The 13,839-nt window shown below is 52.3% G+C and overlaps 1 protein-coding gene across 2 annotated transcripts in view; it reads left to right on the top strand.

The window, feature by feature from the left end:
* The window catches only part of ZNF469 (zinc finger protein 469), a 225,809-nt gene that overhangs the window by 196,766 nt on the left and 15,204 nt on the right, over nucleotides 1-13,839 (top strand). Inside the window, exon 5 of one of the 2 annotated variants that reach the window (XM_051805704.1) lies at nucleotides 8,546-8,615. The exons of the other annotated variant lie outside the window; for it this stretch is intronic. The gene's annotated coding sequence lies outside the window, so the exon portion shown is untranslated. The remainder of the gene's footprint in view (nucleotides 1-8,545; nucleotides 8,616-13,839) is intronic. 2 annotated transcript variants of the gene reach the window in all.

A 13,839-nucleotide genomic window follows, 5' to 3' on the forward strand; every position in this document is an offset into this window, starting at 1 on the left:
GCATCCTTCAAGCACACCCTAAAGAGAGATGTTGTCCTGGAGCAGTACCTGGACCAGCACGGCAGGGATGGGCTTGGACCCCGAATGCTTTTCCACCTCATTCAGCATCAGCAAAAGGAAAATATTTACAGGATGCCATTCTTCAGCCCTCTGCTGATTTCTTTTGCCTGATGAAAGAAAAATACACCAGCTGAGGAAGGGGATTTTGTCGCTTGGAGTGTCTCTGGAGAAAACATTCCTCGGAGCAAACAGAGCCTGCACTTGTCTGGGCAATGAATATTGGCATTATTCGGCCTTGCTCGTGCACGGATGGTGCCTGGGGAAACAGCAAAGAAGGGAAAAAAGTAGAAGAAATAGCACAGAGCGTTTTCTCCAGCTTAGTATGGCCTGGCTCGTGCCCTCTCCTGCTGTGGCTGAGGCACAGGGATGTGTCCATGTCCCCACATCTGCCACCCAGCAGCTGGACCGGCGGGAAGGGCTGGAAATCCACTGGCAAAATGCTTTTCATTACTGGCCCTTTGAAGTTTCAGGCATGTGCCGGACTCGTGTTTGGCACCTGCAAACAAACCTGACCCGGCACTGCCCAGCTTTGATGGTGGAGGACAGCTGGAGGGAAACAGGCACACGGGAGAGACGATGGAAAACACGGATGGATTTTAGTGGAGCTCCTCCTCACTCCACAAACCAGGGATGCACCAGCAGGGTGTGCAAATCCACCCTGTTTTTATATGACTGATGCTTTGGCCCATCCAGATGACGTTGGCAGGCAGAGGGAGCCAGGCTGGTCACCGCCCTGGCACTGCCCGGGGCTGGCAGCCACCCCACTGCTCCTGGCTGGGGCTGATCCATGAATCCCGCCTGGCTGTGACCAGCATCTTCAGGCAGCGGCTGATTGAAGTTGTCCATGAATGTCTCTCTGTTCCCTGGACTTTTTATAGCTCCATGCGTTTTTCTTGGCCCCGAGCGTTTCTGCTCCCGTTGAGAACAGAGAGCATCTCTCAGCGCCAGCGTCTGCAGCCAGCAGGGCCGGAGGGGGCTGCACCAGGACAGCTCACTTTTCAGAATCCTGCTTCCCAAAACTCAGTGTTCCCCCCTGTGCCTGTGCTCTGGCACTGGGGCAGCTGGTGGGTTTTGTAGCCCAGACATGACAGAGCTCATGAACTGTCCTGGTGTTGCTGACCCTGAGCGTCCATCCCTTTCCTGATCCCCTCATCCTATGCTGTGTTTTCCTGTGTGGCACATCCCTTCTGCCTTCCAAGAGCCAGGAATTCTGGGGGAACACTCTGCAAGGTGTTGGAGGTGATGGCAAGCTTGGCTTCAGGCAGCAGCTCCAGCTGGAGGAAGCCAAACTGGGTGGTTCACCATCAAAATCACAACAGCCCCACCCCTGTCTCCCATGGGTGCAGCTCCCCATGGTGATGTGGTACCCATGGGTGCATCCTAGCTCCATGGGTGGGAGAGGGAGCCTAAAGGAGGGGAAACCCAAAATTCCCAGGCTGTCTTTCCTGCTCTCTGGAGTGTGATTCTCTCCTTGCAGGGGCTCCATGAATGAGCCACATGCATCCCCTTTGGAGTGGGAACAGCACAGGCCAAGCAACGGGGAAATGCTCAGGAGTAGAAATAAGCAGGGATCTGCTCCCATTGGATTTTCTTTGGCCAGAGGATATCACTTGTGGAAAGGAGTAATTAAGGGAATGGTATTAAAATCCTCTCTTGTTGGGGGGTGGTGGGATCCCTGCTCTCTGGCAGCAATGGGATGTGGCTGTTGGGATTTTGCAGCAGTGTCTGCGCCGTAGCTGCAGGTCACATGCAGCCAAGGATGGCTCTGGCATCACTCCAGAAACTAACAGGGATTTAGCAGGGATATTGTCAGTTCATGGCGGAGCTGGATGAGAGGGGATACCCACAGCATTGCAGTTGGAGGTCTGGCATGTTGGGAAGGTCAGGGAGAAGGACAGTGCACACCGTGCTCACATCTGAACTGCACAGCCCTCTGATCCCACTTAACCTGTGATGTGCCCTCCACTCAGGCATCTGAGCGTGGGTCCAACTTGCTACGAGAAGCACCCTAAGGCATCTACAGAAGTGCCTTGGCTCCTCAGGGCAGATGGCACCTGGAGCAGGAGCATCCCATCGCTTACAGAGGGACACAGACTGCACCCCTGGGTCACCTCAGCCATGACCCCCACAGGGACCCCCCAAACCTGCCTGTCCCCAGTGCCAGAACAGGGCATCTCCCAGCCGAAATTTGCATTTTTCTCAACGTTTCCTTTGCTTCCCACGAGCCAAGGGGAGCAGTGGGGCTTTCTAGGGGCAGTCTGGGTTAAATCCAGCCTGGCAGGGGATGTGGGCTGGGTGCTGTGCAGTCTGTGGGGTTTTCCAGCAAAGCCCTGCGTGGGGCTGCTCCCCACTGTGCTCGGGGTGTAATCGGATCTGTCCCCCACCAAGTGAACATTTTTACTCAGAGCATTTTCAGAATGTTTTGTATTTGGGAGGCACACGAGGAATGTCTGCTGGGGAGGGCAAAAAGCCTGGGAACCAGAAAGGGCACCGGAGCCCCTTCTCCAGGGCTGTCCCTGCGTCAAACCTGGTGCAAAAGGCATTTCTGGTTAAAAGAGCAACCACTGCTTCTTCCAGCCCCTTCCCATAGGGATTGGAATCTCACTGAACATCTCCTAACCTCTGAAATTGCATCCAAATATTATTTGGGAGCAGCATCCCCGGGTTCTCCCCATCCCCATCCTCCTCCTCCTCCCTGAACCCCTTGTCCAAAGCTGGCACCGCGTCGGGTGGCTCCTTGCAGACACCTTTGCTTCCCTCTGCAGGAAATCTCCATAAATTACAAGTTGGCCTCTATGAATCCCGTTATCCCAAAAACTGGACCCCATCAGGGCTGGAACTGCTGCCGGGGGGGGCACCAAGTTCGTGTCTGCACAACGTGGTCTGCCAGAGCCACCGGCTACTTTTATCTCCATCACTTGACTATTATAGTTAATCAGGAAAGGGGGATATTATATTTTTATTTTAAATCCACTTTTCTTTTATATAGAGCAAATTATAATCACTTTTAATTGAAAAAAAAAGCTGATAATATTCTGAACCAAATTTCTGGAAGAGAATAATTAACAGTGCAATAAATCCCCAAAGGAAATGCTCATTAATCTTGTCTTTCAGAAGCAAATTTCAGAAGAGAACTGATTTAAAACATTGCTAATAATTATAGGAAAGTTGACAGCTTAAAAGCCCCCAAATCTAGCAGCAGTCTCCTCCTATCAGATCCTGTGAGAACTAGTTCAGGCTGGACAGGAGCATCCCTGCTTTCTGGGCTGAGGCAGCTGGTGCAGCATCGGGTACCACCAGGGATGGGTGGGTTATAGTGGGAGAGGGATCTGGGTCAGCAGGAATGGACTCTGGATGTGAGTCATCCCGAGATTTTGGGGCGACACAATCATCTGAACCAGGTTGGTGGGTGTGCTCAGAGCAGCAGTGCTGGGGCTGCTGGTCGGTGCCACCTGTGGTCCTTGTGCTTCCTCTGATCCTTGTGCCACCTGTGGTCCTTTTGCTTCCCGTGCTCCTGGTGCCGCCCATGGTCCTTGTCCTTTCCATGGTCCTTGTGCCACATGTGGTCCATCTGAGCCCCAGGTGAGATGCTCCTCTCTCCATCCGTCAAATCCTGGCTGTGTGAGGGTCTCTGGGCTAGTGCCTCCTTTCAGCTGGAGCAGTTTGTGAAGGAATACCAGGATTTCACTGCTCTTGCAGAGATCAGCCTCCATCAGGGAGCTGGAGATCTGTCTGTCTGTCTGTCTGTCTGCTGGGGCTCAGCAAGACCAGTATCCCCAGAGATCAGTCATCAGCAGGATGAGACCCCAGGGAAGTGACCTTCCTTGGTCCCTCTCCTAGGCCAGGGGCTCCCAGCTACCCGAGGGATGAGGGCTGGGTTTGCCCCCAGTTGAAGTCTGTGACTGTTTAATTGCTTCAAACCAATTAATTCACTCAGTGGTGTGTGTGTGCGTGCACCCCAAGGCAGAACTGCCCCCCATTCCTGAGCAGCCACTCCAAAGGGAGAGGAGGAAGATGCCAAAAGGACAAGGAGCTGAATAAGGCTCGGGTGAAGGTGCTGGAGATGTGCTCGATGTGCTCATTGCTCTTGGGTTTCCTGTCCCTGTTTGACCAGGGCTGGGAGCAGGAGTGGGGGGAAGGCAGCTTGGAGCAAACCCAGGCTCTGCCGGGAGGAAGGAAATGTGATATTGGCCTGGGAATGGTGTCATTGCCTTGGCTGTTTTGCTTTTTTCTTCCTTTTTTGGGGGGTCACGGAAGGCCAGGAGGGAAATGCGGAGCGGGGCCCTGTCCCGGGAGAGTGGGGTAAGAGGGATATGGTGTCACAGGACACCGGTGTGCCGTGCCCTGGTGATGCCTGGGGGTTCAGCCAGGGATGTGGATGGTTATGGTGTTGCCTCTGAGCTCCCCTTCCTCGAAATCTATCCTTTATCCACATCTCCAGCAGCACAGAATAATTTCTCCCCTTTATCCACCAGTTCCCCTTCAGCTTTCCATGCACAGGGATGTCAGTGGACAAATTTTCCTTAAATTTAAAACAAAAGCAAGGAAGAGTGAGAAAAATCCTTCCTTTTGGCTTATGCAAATTCCCTCTGTGATAACAAGTGTGCCCAGGTCACACAGACCTGGGTGACAGGGAGATTTCACCGCAGCAGTATTTGATCCCTCTCCAAGGCCCAGTGAAAGGGAGCACTTAATCCCCCACTTCATTTCAGTTCTGTGCCTTAAAATACCACACAATGTGCTCATCTCAGAGAGAGGGCCCGGGCACACTCAGGCACGATGCCCTTCTCCAAACAAGCAGGACAGCAGCCAAATTTTGGGAAAAAACTTGAGCAGAGGATGTGGTGCATCCTGCTCTGTCTGTGTACCGTGGAATCTGGGCTGGTCACACACAGGGTGATATGGGATGTGCTGGTGTCCAGAGCCCTTTTCCTTCTCCAGCACCCTGTGGGACACCCACCCTTCCAGTCTTATCACAGAATCATGGAATGATTTGAGTTGGAAGGGACCTTAAAGCTCATCTTGTTCCTCCCCCTGCCATGGGCAGGGACACCTTCCACTATCCCAGGTTGCTGTCTGACCTGGCCTTGAGCACTTCCAGGGATGGGGCAGCCACAGCTTCTCTGGACAACCTGTGCCAGGGCCTCACCACCCTCATAGGGAAGAATTTCTCAATGATATCCAATCTAAACCTACTCTCTGTCAGTTTAAAGCCATTCTCCCTTGTCCTGTCACTCCATGCTCTGTAAAACCTCTTTCATCCCTCAAAATGCTGTCTAAGGAGTTAATTTTGATTTTTTTGATATTTTTCTTGTACTGCTTTGCTCTGCCCCAGGCAGGTCCTGCCATCTTGGGCACCCCAGGGGTTCCCTCCCACCTGCTCTTTGTCATCCAGAGCCATCATTTCCATCAGGCAGCAGCTCTGCCCCTCACTGCCCCACATGCCTTTTATCTGCTTTCTGTTAAATGATCTCAGATATATGATATGATAAAGACAAACAAACACCTGTTCAATTTAGTTCACCCTAATGCCAGACTTTACTTTTACCCAAGTAATTAAGATTAATGCAGTTGATAATTTAGGAAGTATTCTTAAATGTACCCTTCTGGCAGCATCTAACACGTAATTTTACCTTAGAAGATTTATCGGACCACTTAGGTAACAGATAGTTCCTTAGCAAACAGGAGCATTGTCTTAGTTTAGCAAGACACAAAGGTCCGTTAAGGAGGTTGGGCCAGAAAAGAAGAGCCAACCTCCTCCCTCTATGTTATTACAACTTTGAAATTAAAAGGCTTCAGGTGAAAGGCATGGAAAAGGAAAATAACAGCTCTTTACTGACAAACCTGAATAAACAACAACGGTGCAACCAAAACTTTCAAAAAACAAAGTCCTAATTCCTCAGGTGGCAAATCAGGGGGGCTGAGGGCGGGCTGTCCCCGGCACCTCAACAAGTGCTCACAGCCCCGTGAGTGATGGGGGCTCCACGGCCAACAATGAAAGGGTTTTTTGTCCCTGCCAGTCCCAGGGCTATGGTGCAGTCCTCAGGCCAGGCAGCTGCTGTGGGAATCATAGAATCAGCCAGGTTGGAAAGGACCTCTGAGATCATCAAGTCCAACCCTAGATCCACTACCACCGTGGTTACCAGACCATGGCACTGATGCCATATCCAGTCTCATCTTAAAAACCTCCAGGGATGGAGAATCCACCACTTTCCTGGGCAACCCATTCCAATGCCTGATTACCCTCTCTGTAAAGAATTTCTTCCTAATATCCAACCTAAACCTCCTCTGGCAGAGCTTAAGACCATGCCCTCTTGTCTTGCTGATAGCTGCCTGGGAGAAGAGACCAAGCCCCACCTGGCTACAACCTCCTGTCAAGGAGTTGTAGAGAGTGAGAAGGTCTCCCCTGAGCCCCCTCTTCTCCAGGCTGAACAGCCCCAGCTCCCTCATAGGGCTTGTGCTCGAGTCCCTTCCCCAGCCTCGTTGCTCTTCTCTGGACCTGCTCCAGCCCCTCAATATCCTTGCTGAACTGAGGGGCCCAGAACTGGACACAGCACTCCAGGGGTGGCCTCACCAGCACTGAGTACAGGGGAAGAATCACTTCCCTGGACCTGCTGGCCACACTGTTCCTGATGCAGGCCAGGATCCATTGGCCCTATTGACCATCTGGGCACACTCTGGCTCATGTTCAGCTTCCTGTCAATCCAAAGTCCCAGGTCCCTTCCTGCCTGGCTGCTCTCCAGCCACTCTGTGCCCAGCCTCTAGTGCTTTTTGTGGCCAAAGTGTAGGACTCAGCACTTGGCCTTGTTGAACCTCATCAAGATGCTCTGATAATGCAGTCCCTCGGCCCCAGGCAGAATACTTCCCTCCAACAGGGTCGGGGGCTGTCCCAGTCCTTCTTCCACAGTGCCAGGAAGGGAGGGAAAAAAAACTCCTCAGGGAAAAGAGGTTGTCTGCCAAAACCGAGGGTGGCTGTCACTCTGTCAGTCGGTGGACAGCAAGTCCTACAGACAAAAAAGCGGGCTGAAACGTGGCACTGGCTGGTTTTATAGAGAAGCCTCCCCCGTTCCTCTGCCACTCTTTGCCCAACTCCGCTCATTCCCCTTTCCCACCTCCCCCCACCCCAGAAAAACTGGATGGGGAGAGGGGAAAAGGGGGGGGAGCCTTTCATTGTAGGTGCACACTGTCCAGTAATTGATATTGGGAAAAAATTACAACAGCTCTTTTCAAACCTATAACAAAAATTTAGAAGGAAAATGAAAGATTAATATTTCTTAAATAAATGTCAAAATAAGTCATTCTTTGTCACAGCTCTACAAAGATGGTGCTGTCAGCCCCATCCCCTCTGCTGATCCCTTGGGGAGATTATTCCTGCCGCAGTCTCGGGCTCAGGAGGTCTCAGATGTCCGATGCCTCTGGATTTTTAGGGATGCTTTGAAGGGCTTTGCTCCCCAGTGCCAAAACACACCAGAACCAGTGGTGGTGGAGCAGCCTCTCTGCCCCAACACAGCCAGACCAGGACATCCAGGACCATGTCCATGTGTCCCTGTGTATGTGCATCCCCACAATATTTCACAGCCCCTCTTCCAAGGTCCTTTTCAAGCTCTCAGCACCAAGACTCAGCTCCTTCCCACTGTGGTTTCTGTCCAAGGGGTGCTCCAGCCTCTGGTCCTGAGCAGCCACAGTCCCTTGTCCCTGTCCCAGCTTCAGGAACAAGCAGGGACCGGGGCTGGCAGGGGAGGTGGGTATCACTTCTCTCTGGATGTGATGCTCCCTCTGCTGCATCATGTCCAGACAGGAACCAGATCCCTCATCCCTCTTTTCTCTTTATTTCACCAGGAAATGAGTTAATGTCAGAAGAGGGTTTGATGTGTCTGGATATGATCCATGTTCTCTTCAGGAGCAATGAACATGAGTGAACACCAGGCTGGGCCTGGGTCTGGTAGGGAGGTAACAGCAATCCTTTAGAATCCTCATCTTTATCCAAACATGGGAATAAATTCCCATCTGAGGGGCATGGAAGCTTGGGAATGGCATGGTGAGGAGTGCAGGGTCAGGCCTGGTGGCAGCAGGTTGGCAGCTGCCCCATGCCCTGAGCGTGCCCAGGGCTTTGGCTGTCCTCAGTCCCCCCTTCCTCCTCTTCCTCCTCCTCCACCATTTGCTGCCTTTTAGGGCCATATTCTGACCATGATTACAATGAAGTGTCTGGTCTGCAGGACTCCAGTGGAGGGAGGTGGTGTCCAGGATGCAGGGATGGAGCTGGGATGCAGAAAAGAGGGAGATAGAACCCCATCTCCATCCAGTTTCCTTACTCCCACAGCACACAGTCAAAGCCACCCACCCACAGGGACCCAGCTGGGGTGGCCCTGATGGGGCATTTTGGGGTGCAAACCCCTCCTTTTGGCTCCTGACGCTCTCCACACACTGCAGTGCTGCAACCAAGCCAAGCACAGATTCCTGACATATTTTTCTCTTTCCTTTGCAGCCAAGAAATTCATATTTTATGGGAGGTGAAAGTGAGTCCCGGCAGTAGCTGAGCGGCGGAGAGTGCCAAGGTACGGGCCAGCTGACAGCACGGGCTTGGATGCTATTTTTGGGAGCCAGACACTCTCTTCCTCATCCCAGACAGGCTCCAGGGATGCTCCTAGCTGAAGGGATGCTCAGGGATCTCCCTGCCTGCTTTTCTGACCCTGTAGCAGTGCAGCAGCAAGAGGCAGAAAGCTTAAAAGGTTTTGAGAAGGACCAGTTCCCAACTCCAGCCAAAGCTGAGCTGGGTCAGATTGATCCATGGTGATAGGATTTCAATCCTTGAGGCAGGAGTTAAAAGTCCCTTTCTGGGGACAAAAACCCAAAGCATGTTCAGAGTCACCCTCCTGTGGAGGCAGTGAAAGCCCAAAGCTCAAAGCTTCTATGTGGGACCCCCACATAGAATCCCAGAATAGTTTGGGTTGGAAAGGGCCTTAAAGTTTGTCTTGTTCTTCCCCGTGCCATGGGCAGGGACACCTTCCACTATCCCAGGTTGCTGTAAGCGCTGTCTGACCTGGCCTTGGGCACTTCCAGGGATGGGGCAGCCACAGCTTCTCTGGACAACCTGTGCCAGGGCCTCAACACCCTCATAGGGAAAAATTTCTCCATAATATCCAATCTAAACCTACTCTCTGTCAGTTTAAAGCCATTCTCCCTTGTCCTGTCACTCCATGCTCTGTAAAACCTCTTTCATCCCTCAAAATGCTGTCTAAGGAGTTAATTTTGATTTTTTTGATATTTTTCTTGTACTGCTTTGCTCTGGTACCACCTGCCCCAGACAGATCCTGCCATCTTGGGCACCCCAGGGGTTCCCTCCCACCTGCTCTTTGTCATCCAGAGCCATCATTTCCATCAGGCAGCAGCTCTGCCCCTCACTGCCCCACATGCCTTTTATCTGCTTTCTGTTAAATGATCTCAAATATGTGATGTGATAAAGACAAACAAACACCCGTTCAATTTAGTTCACCCTAATGCCAGACTCTACTTTTACCCAAGTAATTAAGATTAATGCAGTTGATAATTTAGGAAGTATTCTTAAATGTACCCTTCTGGCAGCATCTAACATGTAATTTTACCTTAGAAGATTTATCGGACCACTTAGGTAACAGATAGTTCCTTAGCAAACAGGAGCATTTAGAAGGAAAATGAAAGATTAATATTTCTTAAATAAATGTCAAAAATAAGTCATTCTTTATTACAGCCCTACAAAGATGGTGCTGTCAGCCCCAGCCCCTCTGCTGATTCCTTGGGGAGATTATTCCTGCTGCAGTCTCGGGCTCAGGAGGTCTCAGATGTCCGATGCCTCTGGATTTTTAGGGATGCTTTGAAGGGCTTTGCTCCCCAGTGCCAAAACACACCAGAATCAGTCAGCCCCTTATGTGGGTGGAGGTTGGGAGCTCTCCCTGACTTGGCAGCAGCTCCAGGAACAGGAGGATGCAGGTCCTGACTCTGCCATCGCTGCCCAGTCAAGGATGTGTGCATCCAACCCAGATTTCCCTGGGGTGGCTGCAACCTGGCAGCTCCTGGTCCTGCTTGGCACATCCCAGCTGCCTTTCCTGCTCCTTAATGGGTGAGAAGCTGAGCTAACCCTTGGGACAGCCTCTCTACTCCTATCACCAGCCATCTTATTTCCTTTGGAAAACACTTGGATGCTGTTGGATGGGGGTGGGACCAGAGCAAGTGTCTGTACTGCCACCCAGCTCTGCAACTACCCAGCAAGGAATTACAGGATTTTCTTTCCCAGGTCACCCTGATCCATCTATTGTTTTTCATGCCAACATGGGATTGGGATGACCTTCAGATGGGGCTGGGCTGTATTCCATGTCTCCTTCTCTCCCCCATCCCAGTCACCTCCAGCCTGGAGCCTGCCCTCTGGCACTGGGAAGCCATTCCCTCTTGTCCTGTCACTCCAGGCCCTTGTCCAAAGTCCCTTTCCAGCTCTCCTGGAGCTCCTTTAGGGAGTGGAATGCTGCTCCCACCCATCTCCCCCACACCAGCAGCAGTGAAGGTAATTTGCCTGGGTGATGCCACCCAGTTGGCATCTTGATTTTTTTTCCAGCCACCCACTCCCACGCCTCTCCCTGATCTCTGAGCTGAACTGCAGTGCTGCTGACTGCGATACCCACCTGGAGAGCAGCAACCCCATAGAATCACAGAATATCCTGAGTTGGAAGGGACCCTCAGGGATCATCAGTCCAACTGCTGGCCTTGCACTGGACACCCCAACAATCCCACCCTGTCCCTGAGAGCATTGTCCAAACACACTTTGAGCTCTGGCAGCCTTGGGGCCATGACTCTGGGGAGCCTGTTCCAGTGGTGACCAGGAACCTTTTCCTAATGTCCAGCCTAAACTTCCCCTGACACAGCTCCACCCTTGGGTCCTGTCACAGAGAGAACCATCCTGGATAGTTTATTCACCTTGCAGGAGCAGCCTGGGAGCTCCTCCACGCCAAAACCCAACCGGAGTCCCTCACCCCCATCCCTGCACATCTCCCAGCCCCATCAGGGCTGGACTGGGCACTGTCCAGGGCACAGGCAGGAACAGTCCCTGCCTGGCTAATCTGGGCAGCTGATACAGGGAGCGATAGTCGAGGGGAGCGTTATCGGCTGATTTACAGATGGAGGCTGAGTCACCACGAGTAACCGACTTCTCAAGGTCAGGCAGGGGAGAGGCCGAGCCCAGCGCTGAACCCGGCTCTCCGAGTCCCCCAGCGAGGCCATCCCCCCTCTTCCTGCCATGGGAAGGAGTTATTCCTTCTGCCAGGGCAGGGGCTGGACCTGCCGCTCCTTTGCTTCAGCAGCTGGTGGGGTTTCCTTGTTTCATGTTTGGCTTTTCCTGTTCTCACAACCATTTTTTTCCCTTGCCAATGTTTTTGCCAGAGCGAAACATTTTGCCTGTTTTCCCCAGGTTCACCCTGGGGAGATGCTTCCCCTGCTTCTGCCTCACCTGTGGGGACCTGGTGGTCCCGTCTTCATAGTGTGGTCCCCATATGGTGTCCCAGATGAGCTGCTGGTGGGATTCACAGCTCTTATGGGAAGGAGTTTCTATCTATGGCAGTGATGTGGCCTCCCAGGATTTGTGTCTGCAGGAATAAGTGCCAAGGAAATGGGAAGCTCTAATGTGCTCAAGGAGCACGGGCAGCCCCAGAGGACCCTCAGCTCTGCCCCTTGGGCACAACCAGCTCTGGAGGAGTGAGGAGCGGAGCCGCTTGGCTCCGGGTGCCAGGGAGCCGAGGCGGTGAATCACAACCTGTCTGGCATGCTGGGGCTCCTGGCAGGATGGGACCTGCCCCATGGAACAGCAGGCAGGGCTCTGCAGTGCCAGCCAGGCTCCTGCCATCACTGCTCAGCTTGTACCCATGTTCCTGAGCCACAGAAAGGCTGCAGGAGGCTGGAGGTGGCCCCATGTCAGCCCTGGTGTGGGAGGATGCTCCAAGGACAGGTGAAAGGGCTGAGCCCCCGGCAGGGCACACAAATGCAGGTGGAGATTGCTCTCCCTGTGGGCAGGCAGCCTGTCAATAAATATCACATGTGTTTTTAAAAGCAAAACTTGCTTTGCCCCCATTCCATCCCTTTCCAGCTCCTCTTCCAGGAGCTGAAATGTAAAAATCCAAGAAGTGACACCAGTGGTAATCCAGAGAGGAGCCTGGTCCTGGGAGCTGACTGAGGCCTGTAAAAAAAAAATCGATGAAATAGTCCCCATTTTCATTTTTTTCTGGGTTTCCCATCCCACAACGGGTGAACTGTGCTTGGGCTGGATTCATAAACCCTCGGGTGGTGGATGCAGGAGCTGCCTGGGGAATATCACTTTAAATCAACACACCCAGCCCTCCTTATCGAAGGCCCCATCGGAGCCGCACCAAGAGGCCCTGGATTTCTGTGCCATGCTGCTCCCAGGGCTGCTGTGCCACCTCAGAGTGATGCCCCACGGCCACAGCCAGCAGGAGGGACCCACCATGCAGGAGTGGGGGACCCTCAAACCCTGGCATGAGATTTTTGACATCAGGGTTTTGAGGAACAAATCCCAACTTTACACCTTGCCCTTATATCTATGTGCCATGTGTGATTTGCATGGGGTAATTTCGTGCCCATTTCTTGCCACCACCACCAGGACATGGACCCTTTGCATCAGTAGGGCAGTCCTGCATGCCACCAGCTCTGCTGTCCCCATCTCCATGACTCAGCCAGTGCAGGAGCAGGAAGTTTATGTCTCCTGGCACTCAGCTCCAGCCCCTCCAGCCCTTGCCATGCAAATCCTGCAGCTTTACTGCCACACCAACGAGCCTTTCCTCCAAAAAAAAAAAACACAACTGAAAACCAAAAAAAGGCTCCTTTATGTGGCTGAAAAGCCTGACTGTGATAATGTAGCAAGCACTGGCCTTGGGTATTTTATCTTGGCAAGGAGCCTTTGCAAATTTAAACAGCAGCAAACAGGCTTTAGAGTTGTGGCTGGCGCGGCATAAGTGGGGCATTGTTTTGCAAGCAGAGCCATTGCGTGCCAAAGGGCCGCGTGTGAGCTTTGGCCGGGGAGCCGGCACGATAGGAGCCGGCCCTATCAGCCCCGGATCCATTTCACTTAGCAGGGTGTGAAATTGGGGAGGAATTCAAGCCTGGTTATTGGAATGAGAGAGGAGACCCCCGGGAGCGTTGCTGTCTCCTCCCGGCAAGGTCTCACAGCATCCTTGAAGGAGTGCTGGGACTGCAGCCACAATTTTGCCACCTCTGTATGTACTAAATATTGTTACTAATGCAGCATTGTGGGGTGCTGGGTGCTCATCCTGACTGCTCACAGCAGAGCATCAGGTGGGAATGGAGAGACAAGCCAAGCACGCTGTGGAGACCCTGGGTTGATGCAGGATGCTCTTCTTTTCCTGCAGAAATTCTCCTCTGCTTAGGTCACTGCTGGGCAGGATGGCCAGGATGGGTGGACCAAGTAGGGCTGGGAGAGGTGAGAATTGTACCCAGGAGGAGATTAATAAAATGAATTTCCTGGTCCTCACCCCCTCCCAGCAGTATCGTGCCTTGACCCACTGAGACAGACAGTAAAGAAGGATTTCTAGTGAGAGAGGAGAAATAAACCCTCACTGTTTCCAACAGACTTTTTAAAAAAAGTCTTTTGAAACAGGGCTTTACCCTTCTTTTTAATATAACCTTTTTAATATAAAATTCTAGTGGTGCCTTTTAAAAGGCTGAGCTTGACTTGTGCTTTGTGTCTAACGCCTTGAGGTCTGGGGTTGTAAAATCAGCTGGTAA

The sequence above is a fragment of the Manacus candei genome, unplaced genomic scaffold (genome assembly GCF_025592945.1).
Source record: "Manacus candei isolate 608988 ecotype Guabito, Panama unplaced genomic scaffold, ASM2559294v1 h1tg000065l, whole genome shotgun sequence".
NCBI classification, from domain to species: Eukaryota; Metazoa; Chordata; class Aves; order Passeriformes; family Pipridae; genus Manacus; species Manacus candei.